Source organism: Halichoerus grypus, chromosome 5 (assembly GCF_964656455.1).
Source record: "Halichoerus grypus chromosome 5, mHalGry1.hap1.1, whole genome shotgun sequence".
Lineage (NCBI taxonomy): Eukaryota > Metazoa > Chordata > Mammalia > Carnivora > Phocidae > Halichoerus > Halichoerus grypus.
The window spans coordinates 84,981,203-84,990,885 of NC_135716.1; positions in this window are offsets into that span (position 1 = coordinate 84,981,203).

A 9,683-nucleotide genomic window follows, 5' to 3' on the forward strand; every position below is an offset into this window, starting at 1 on the left:
ACTCAGGCATCAAAAAAAAAGAAATCTTGCCACTTGCAATGACATGGATGGAACTAGAAGGGATTATGGTAAGTGAAATAAGTCAATCAGAGAAAGACAGTTATCATATGGTTTCATTCATATGTGGAATATAAGAAACAGCGCAAAGGATCATAGGGGAAGGGAGGGAAAACTGAATGGGAAGTTATCAGAGAGGGAGAAAAACCATGAGAGACTCTTAACTATAGGAAACAAACTGAGGGTTGCTGGAGGGGAGGGGGTGGAGGGATGGGGTAACTGGGTGATGGGCATTAAGGAGCGCATGTGATGTAATGAGCACTGGGTGTTATATAAGACTAATGAATCACTGACCTCTACATCTGAAAGTAATGATACACTCTATGTTAATTAATTGAACTTAAATAAATTTAAAAAAACATAACACTCTCAAGGTCCTTCCATGTTGCCACAAATGGCCAGATTTCCTTCTTTTTATGGCTGAATAATATTCCTGTGTGTGTGTGTGTGTGTGTGTGTGTACACACACTACAGTTTCTTTACCCATTCCTCCACTGAGGGACACTTAGGTTGCTTCCATGTCTTGGCTATTGTAAATAATGCTGCAATAAACATAGGGGTGTGTGTATCTTTTCAAGTTAGTGTTTTCATTTTCTTCAGATAAATACCCAGATGATCATAGGGGAGTTCTATTTTTAATTTTTTTAGGAAACTCCATCCTGTTTTCCATACTGGATCCACCAACGTACATTCCCACCCACAGGGCACAAGGGCTTCCTTTTCTCCACATCCTCGCCAAGAGTTGTTATTGTTCATCTTTTTGGTAATAGCCATTCTGACAGGTGTGAGGTGACATCTGCTTGTGGTTTTGATCTACATTTCCCTGAGGATGAGTGATGTTGAGTAGCTTTTCATGTGCCTGTTGGCTTTCTGTGTGTCTTCTTTGGGAAAATGTCCACTTATGTCCTCTGCCCATTTTTTAGTCAGATTGTTTGGGGGTTTTTTGCTATTGAGTTGTATGCATTCTTTATATATTTTGGATATTCACCCATTATCACACAGATGATTTGCAAATATTTTCTCTTATTCCATAGGTTGCCTTTTCATTGTGTTGATGGTTTTCTTCACTGTGCAATAGTTGATTTCTTTTTGTTGCTGAGTAAACTTACCATGGTGTGGATATACCAGAGTTTGTTTAATCATGCCAACGCAGAAAGACATCTGGATTGTTCCTTTCTATTTGTGGCCATTACAAATAAAACTAGTATAAACATTCCTGTACAAGTTTTTGTGTGTACTGTTCTCATTTTCCCAACTGATCATGAGGCTGTTGCTGGTCTTTATGACTTTCCCCTGTTACTTCTCATTCATTTGCCTTAATAATAGCTAACACTTACAGAGTGTTTACTACATGCCAGACCCTGTCCTAAGTGCTTTATAAGTATTACTCAATTCTCAAAATAACGTTTGAGGTATGAACCATTATTATCCCTATTTTACAGGTGTGGAAACTAAAGCAGAGACAGGTACACAGCCAGCATGTGTGAGCACTCAGCCTCTAAATCACTATGTTATACAACCAGGACTCAAGATGGTCGGAACTCTTTCCCTATGGAGTGACTTAGACCTTCACTCCTGGAGGGTCTGAATTCTCAGTTATCTCACTTCTACTGCTTTAGTCTTCTGCTGACTTTCACAATTAGACATGGTGGTATAAGGTATCCCTGGGGTGCCCCTGGCTTGCACCCATCTCCCTCCGTCACCCTGTTGTGTGACAGCAACCTTATTTTCTCTAAATCATCAAGATCAGTCACCCCAGCTAACATCTTGTCCCCCTTTCTGCCTATTCGCTCGATGGCATTAAGAGCCCAAAATAGCGAGGTCACTGTGCCAAGGTCCAGTTCAATGGAACTTTCTCTTCGCAGAAGCAAATCTCCTTGGGATACCAAACCTCTAACCCAGCGGAACCCAGAGTCATGGGTCTGCAAGCAAAAATGTTGTGAATGGGTCATAACTCCCACCCTTCTCTCGGTTTCTGGGCCCATCGTGTACTCTGGCTGAAAGAAAAATGATGCCATAGAATGCCTGCTGGTTGAGAACATAAACTGCTCTCTGTGGGCAGCACTCCATTCTTAGAAGGTTTTGCCATAAATGAGTCTCCTGTCAGGCCAACTGCTTCCGAGGGATGGATAAGGGACATGATAAGATCCATGACTCTCGTGAGTCTGTGTGGTGGTTAAACCATGGGCTCTAGACCAATCATCTCGATTCAAATGCAGGCCTCACCACTCACTTACCTACTATTGACTTGGCAATTTTTGAAATTTCTCTATGACTCAATTTCCTTATCTGTAAAATGGAGCTAATGATAGTATGTTGCTCAATATGGTTGCCGGGAAGATTAGATGAGTTAATATGTGCAGGGCACTTCACACGCTGGACATTGCTGGCACTCTGTCACTGTGCAGTGAGAGCTTTGTCAGAAGCCACGTTGTGCGGGCCACCGTGGGAACGTACGAGCCATCCAGGATGTCTACAGATGGTGGTGGCGGCAAATGGATGGGAGCAGGGAAAATAAATCCAAATATGAAATTGCCTTCTAGAGAGAACAAATTTCTGCCCCCTCCTTGTTGAAGAGACCTAACATAAGCATCCTTCAGCAGGTGGCGGCTGGTTTGATAGCTTTTGTAGGTCAAGTGGAACTTCAGCAATAGCCCTCGCTGGGTCAGACACGGTAAGGGCCAGTCCATCCTTCGAAGGCCATGTGAAGCCTGTGTTCTTGCCGCCACAGCCACTTCATTCGTGGCATGTCTGGGGAGGAAATGGAATGACATCCACAAGGCAGGTTGACCTCACCCACCTGATCACCAGAAGCAGCCTCCAGGGAGGGGACCTTATTTATGATGATGAGGGGCCATAGTGACACAAATATTCTTATATTCTGGGACCCTCCTGTGAGGTCTCTGCACAAACCTCCTTCCTAAACTCCCTGTCCCTAGTCCTCTGATTTTGTTCTATCCAAATCTGTCCACCCGGCCAAAGACTGGCCTTGCCCATGAATCAGTAAAGATCCTCAGACTATGTCTTCTCTCAACAGAACCAATGACACATTCCACTTGAAATTTTACCTACTGGAGGGTTTTCCTCCTCCACTCGCTGCCAGGACTATCTCTCAGAAAGCATTGTTATGTTTTTTTAAAGAAAGAGGCATTTAATTTTCTGCAAGTTAAGAAAAGAATTGCTAGTTGTCTTTTTTTTTTTAGATTTTTTATTTATTTATTTGACAGAGAGAGACAAAGCGAGAGAGGGAACACAAGCAGGGGGAGTGGGAAAGGGAGAAGCAGGCTTCCCGCTGAGCAGGGAGCTTGATGCGGGGCTCGATCCCAGGACACCGGGATCATGACCTGAGCCGAAGGCAGACGCTTAACGACTGAGCCACCCAGGCGCCCCTGCTAGTTGTCTTTGAAAGCAAGTATCTTCATAACAAAATGCCATGTTTAAAAACTTCAGTTTTCATAAGTTTCATAACATTTTCTTTTATTATTATTATTTTTAAAGATTTTATTTATTTATTTGACAGAGAGAGGGAACACAAGCAAGTGCAGAAGGAGAAGGAGAAGCAGGCTTCCCGCAGAGCAGGGAGCCCGATGAGGGGCTCGATCCCAGGACCCTGGGGCCATGACCTGAGCTGAAGGCAGAAGCTTAACGGCTGAGCCACCCAGGCGCCCCTAACATCTTCTTTTATTGTGGTAAAGAACCTGTAACATTAAATTTACCATCTCAACCATTTTTAAATGTACAGTTCAGTTGTGGGTTTGTGCAACAGATCTCCAGAACTTGAGAAGGGCTTTATTGCTGCAATCGGAACACTAACACTAACACTTAGTGCATGCTCAGTGCTATTTGAAGAGCTTTACATGCATTAAGTCATTTAATTTTCAAAACAACCTATGAGGGTAGAATTTTTTTTTAAATCATCTCTTTTAGAGATTCAGAACCTGAGGTACACGGAGGTCCAGTTACTTGTGCAAATTCATGCAGCTAGGACCTGTAGAACCAGAATTCAGACACAGGCAGTCTGGTTCTCGAATTCTTGCTGTTAACCTCCTATTAGACCACTTGCGCCGGGTGATGGTGTATTATGGAGAGCCAGCCACCCGTAATCCAAGCTCGAATGTTTTTTGTTCTCAATATCTTTCCTGAAGCCAGGGGAGCCGACTTCCGAAGCCAGGGGAGCAGACTGAGAAAGGAGATGCTTTTGGCAAGACAGGGCAAGCTGGAGAGCACACCAGGGCATTTTGTGGTTTCTTTCGGCCTTCAGGAAGTTCTCAAGCTTCACGCAGCTGTACTTGGAGGTGAGGAGCGTGGAGCTCCCGAGATCCTGGGCCAACTAAGTGGGTTGGTTAATCCTCGGTTCATGAAGGGGCTTGGGCCGCAAAGTCACCCAGTGTCCCATGTTTAGTTTCTCTTGGGACCCAGAAGCCCACAGAAGGCTATTTATCAAGAGAGGAGCTGTTACCCGCTGACGTGGGCTGAGCCTCAACATGTCTTCTGGCCACCCCCGGGGACTCTCCTTCTGGGTCTTGCTTGCCCCAGCCTCACGGATCACCCCAACCTGCAGAGCACTATTGGCTCCACTGAGTCCTAAGGCCCCAGGGGCAGAGGTGTTGAACCGCAGCCGGGAGCAGCCAGAGAGCCCTTCTCTGTCCGAGACCCCACTGTCAGAACACGGCCTCTGCCCCTCACGTTCCACGGGCAGCCGTGGCTCCACCAGCACGCGGGACCCGGGAAGCTTCTGCGGCGCCGCCAGCCGCGCACACACTCGCCGGAGCCCGCATCACGCACGGCGCGCTCGCCGGCCGCCGTCCTACTTCTTTGTGGCCGTGGCACGCCTGGCCGGCCGGGACCGTCACATGCTTGCTCCCAGCTGCACAGGGATCTGGGAAAGCGAGTGTCTGGCCTTTGTGGTTCCTATAGTGGTTGGTGGTGGGTTCCGTCTCCCACCAAACATGAAAACGGCTGTGCGTGCTCGCCCTGCTCGCCGGCCCCAAACGATGCAAGATAAAAACAACCCATCTCAAGGAGCTTTGGGGAAGGTTCTGTGATTCACTACATTAGAGCGAAGCTGTTACAGGCACAGAGTCTGAAATCGGCTGTCTAGATTCAAATCCTGGACTCTGCTACCCACTAGCTGTGTGAGTTGGAGGGAGTTACTTCCCTTTAGTATGCTGTAATTTCCTTATCTGGAAAAGGGCATAATAAAAGAGTTCACTTTAGAGGGTTGTTGTAAGGATTAAATAAGGTAGAGCATGTAAAGAGCTTAAGTACCTGGCACATAGTGAGCTTTTATGTGGGTGTGGGGTTCATTTCTTTCTTTGTCTTTAAAGTGCTTAGAACAGTAGCAAGGCTATCCTCAGCATTTAATAAGTGTTATCTGTTGTTGTTATCATTATGACCTGTTTATTGCCTGCTTGTCCAGGTATTTCTATGGACTGTATCCTAGAATTGGAATTCCTAGGTAAAAGGCTATGCACAATTTAACTTTTGGTAGGTATTGACTGCATTTGTTAATAAGGTACCAGTTGGCACTCTCGCCAATCCTGAATGATGCCCTCCCTTTTCCTTACATTCTTTCCATGACTGGATTTTAACCTTTTAAATTTTTGCTCATCTGACAGGCAACAGTGTTATTATCTTCTTTCCCTATTTCAATTTTTAAATCATGCATGTATTTCAAGCTTACTATAAAATTTAAAAAATACATAATCAATACATAATGTGAAAAAATAAAAATTGCTCCCTATAATCCAAGTCCTCAGAGGTAACCTGTGTTGGTTACATTTGCTAAGTTTGGTATGATAAAAGAAGCTTCATCTCTTCAAATCCTTTCCTACAAACACATAACCATATATATATATACATATATATATGTATAGTATATATTTATATTATACACTAAATTAAATTACATTATTATGTACTATGTAATTATAAATTATAATTTAGCTTAATTAGTTTAATATATAAATGAATCAAATTAATTAAAACCCTGTGGCTTAACTAATTAATTTTATATATCATTTTAATTAAATGGGATCATACTATTTTTCTGCCTTTTCCCCCCGTAACCATATTTCTTGGATATCCTTCCATGTCAAAATGTATAAAACTATACCTTATGGTTGCTTGGTGTTCATGTTATAGATGTTCCATAATATATTTAACTATTCGCATATTGGTTGTTTCCAACTTTTCACTATTCTGAACAATGTTGCAATGAACATCTTATTAATATATTTGGATACTTGTCTATTTCCATAGAGTGGATCACTAGAAGTGGATTTCCACTGAAAATATTGCTAGGTATTGCTAAACTACCTTATTTTATTTTATTTTTTTATTATTATTTTAAAATTTTATTTTATTTATGGGGGGAGAGGCAGAGGGAGAGGGAGAGAGAGAATCTTAAGCAGGCTCCACGCCCAGCACGGAGCTGGACGTGGGGCTTGATCTCACAACCCTGAGATCGTGACCTGAGCCCAAATCAAGGGTCAGACACTTAACCAACTGAGCCACCCAGGCGCCTGCTAAGCTGTCTTCTTAAAATGTCTCACCATTTTATACCTTTGCCAAAACATACAAGAGTGCCCTTGTCCCCACACTACTTCCAACACTGAATATTAACAATCTTTTGATTTTTGAAAATCATATCTGCTGTTTTTGCTTCAACAAGTATTTCTTTGGGGCACCTGCGTGGCTCAGTTGGTTAAGCGTCTGCCCTCAGCTCAGGTCATGATCTCAGGGTCCTGGGATCGAGCCCCAGGTCAGGCTCCCTGCTCAGTGAGGAGCCTGCTTCTCCCTCTCCCTCTGCCTGCCGCTCCACCTGCTTGTGGTCTCTCACTTGTTCTCTCTCCCTATCTCAAGTAAATAAAAAAAATCTTTAAAAAAAACTTTCTTAAAAAAAAACACCCCATGTATTTCTTTAATTGCTAATGAGATTGGGTATCTTTACTTATTAGCCATTTATCCTTCATTTCCATATCCTTGGAATATTTTTCTATTGTTTGTCTTTTTCTAATTGATATGTTCGAGATTTTTTTTTTTTAAGAGTTTTTATTTATTTGACAGAGAGAGACACAGCGAGAGAGGGAACACAAGCAAGGGGAGTGAGAGAGGGAGAAGCAGGCTTCCCGCCGAGCAGGGAGCCCGATGTGGGCCTCGATTCCAGGACCCTGGGATCAGGACCTGAGCCGAAGGCAGACATGATCAACAGACTGAGCCACCCAGGCGCCCTAAGCGTTTTTTAAACTCTGGTTTTGAGCAGTCTTTTGATAAGCTGAGACAGGAAATCCCAAAATATTCCCATTCCAGAGAGCACTTTCCATCTTTCTACACTTGGACGTGACCCTGGGGAGATCCTAGGGGAATAGCAGGTCAGATACAGTATATGGGAGACAGAGAATCCAGGAAGGCAGTGAGGCTTTTCTCCAGACCTTCCTCTGATTCCATGTAGAACTGAAGACAAGCCTCCCAAAGCTTCAGGCTTCCCATGTCTTTGGGACCCTGGAGGGAGTATCCCCCCACTCTTCCCAGGCAGCATTTTGGTGGTGAGGTGAGAAAATGGAGGCCCTGAGAAGGAGGGGATTTGTTCCTGCCCGTCCTGAGCTTAAGTAGAGAAACTGTGACTCAGGGATATGACTCTAGGGGCCAAAGGTTCTTCCAGCCTCAAATAGAAGGGCTTTTATTTTCCTTTGGATTTTTTATTTATAGTATTATAACATGTCCAAAATGAGGCTTGATTAGGGGTTTTGATGGCTTAATTTGGGCCATTAACCAAGACTGACGTAATTCTTCCCAGGGCTCTTACCTGAGAAGGTGCAAGCCAAGTGGGCCTCTGTAAAGGTAGAGATGATTACATAAAAGCCATTTTATTGTTCTTGTCTCAGCTTTTCTGGAGCCAGGCTTGGCACAGGAGGAAAGCTGGGGCAGGAGGGGCGGGGTGGGGGGAGGTCATAGCGAACTTTCCCCTGCATCCCTGTGACTGATGTTGCTGTTACCTCTTCTAGGCTACATACCTGGGTTCAAACCCACTTCATCTTTTCTTCTGGTAGATTAGATATGTGACAAGACACATAATTTCTGTTCCAGTCAGATGCTTCTTCACTTAAACTTGGATCTGTCTTCGAGGTATCTCCCTTTCTCATCTACAGATTGAAGAGATTTAAGAACAATAGGAAGCTATGAACCCTCTTCAGATCTTGATTCAAATGAACTGTAAAACAAAAATTTATAAGACGATAGGGGAAATTTGAACACCGAATATTTGATAAGAGTCAAGACTTACTAATTTGTTTAGGTGTGCTTATGACATGGTGGTTTTAAAAAACAAGAATTCTAATCTTGAAGGGATGCATACAGAAATATTAATGCAAGAAATATTATCATGTCCAGGGTTTGCTTCAAAATAATCCAAGGTAGAGGAGGGCCGGGAGGTATAGTTGAAGCCAGATGGGTGATGAGCAGATTTTTATGGAAGGTGGGTGGTGTACCTGCAGATTCATTATACTTTTCTCTCTATTTTTGTATATGTTGAAATTTTCCTCTGAGAGAGAGACAGAGATACAGAAAAAGCTCTCCCTCTCTCACTTTCTATTCTTTTCCTGTCGCTCCAGAGAAAGACACTTCCATCTCCTCAGTGTCTCCCTTGCTCTTATCACCAGAGGCAGGCTCCCGATAAAACGGAGTCACACGTAACAGCTCAGGGGAGTCCCTGCAGCGGCAAGTTGAGAAGAGGCGTCCCATCCCGAAGAAATACACCGTGAGTGGCGAAGTTTCCAGCACCATGGCAGTCAGGAAGGGAGGACATTTCTGAGCGGATGGGGGGTGGGCAGGAAGCCCCCCGAGCGCCTCGCAAATCATGCCCCTTTTAGGAAGCCGGGGCAGAGGGCTCCCCCCCCCCCCCCCACTTCTCTGAGCTCTGTTGTTACCGTGGGCGGCAGGCTTTGAACTCAGCATTGTGCAGAGACAGGGAGGTGCTGTGAAGTCAGCGTGAGCAGCTGGTTGAATTCGTAAAACCCTGATTCCTCTGATGCGAGATGAAGAAAACGCTCCTTCGCTGTCCAGGTTTGCTGTGGGCAGTGGCCGCGCGGCCCGCGAGCGAGCAGGGCCGGCCTGGTAACAGCTTTCAGTAAACACTGCCGCCTTCTGCAGTGAGACCGGGAGACCGGGGCAGGACATGGCTCAGAAACTCTGCTTAGCTGGTAGAAACCTCAGCCTGGGCAGCCAGGCCTACCTCAGGCCTCCCCAGGCTGCGGCTCCATGCGCCACAGGCCCCTTGTATGGTGGGTTGGGCTGCTCGTTTGCAGGCCGGTCCGTCCGTGTATAGACCAGATGACCCTGTCTAATCCCTGCCTGCTCTCGGCCACCCACATTATCGCGGGTCCTTCATAGCCCTCATCGGCCATTGTGTGATTGGTTTATATGTTTCCTTGATGATGGCATGGCATCTCTATGAAGGCAGAAACTTTGCCTCGTTCCCCACTTTGTCTACCAAAACAGGTGCTCCAGAAGTGTTTGGGGAATGCGAGAGTGAATGACTGAATGAATGAATGACCACGCATATGTGTGTCTCCCCAAGGAGAGGGCAGACCGGCCGAAAACAACAAAAAATTTAATACCTTTATTTG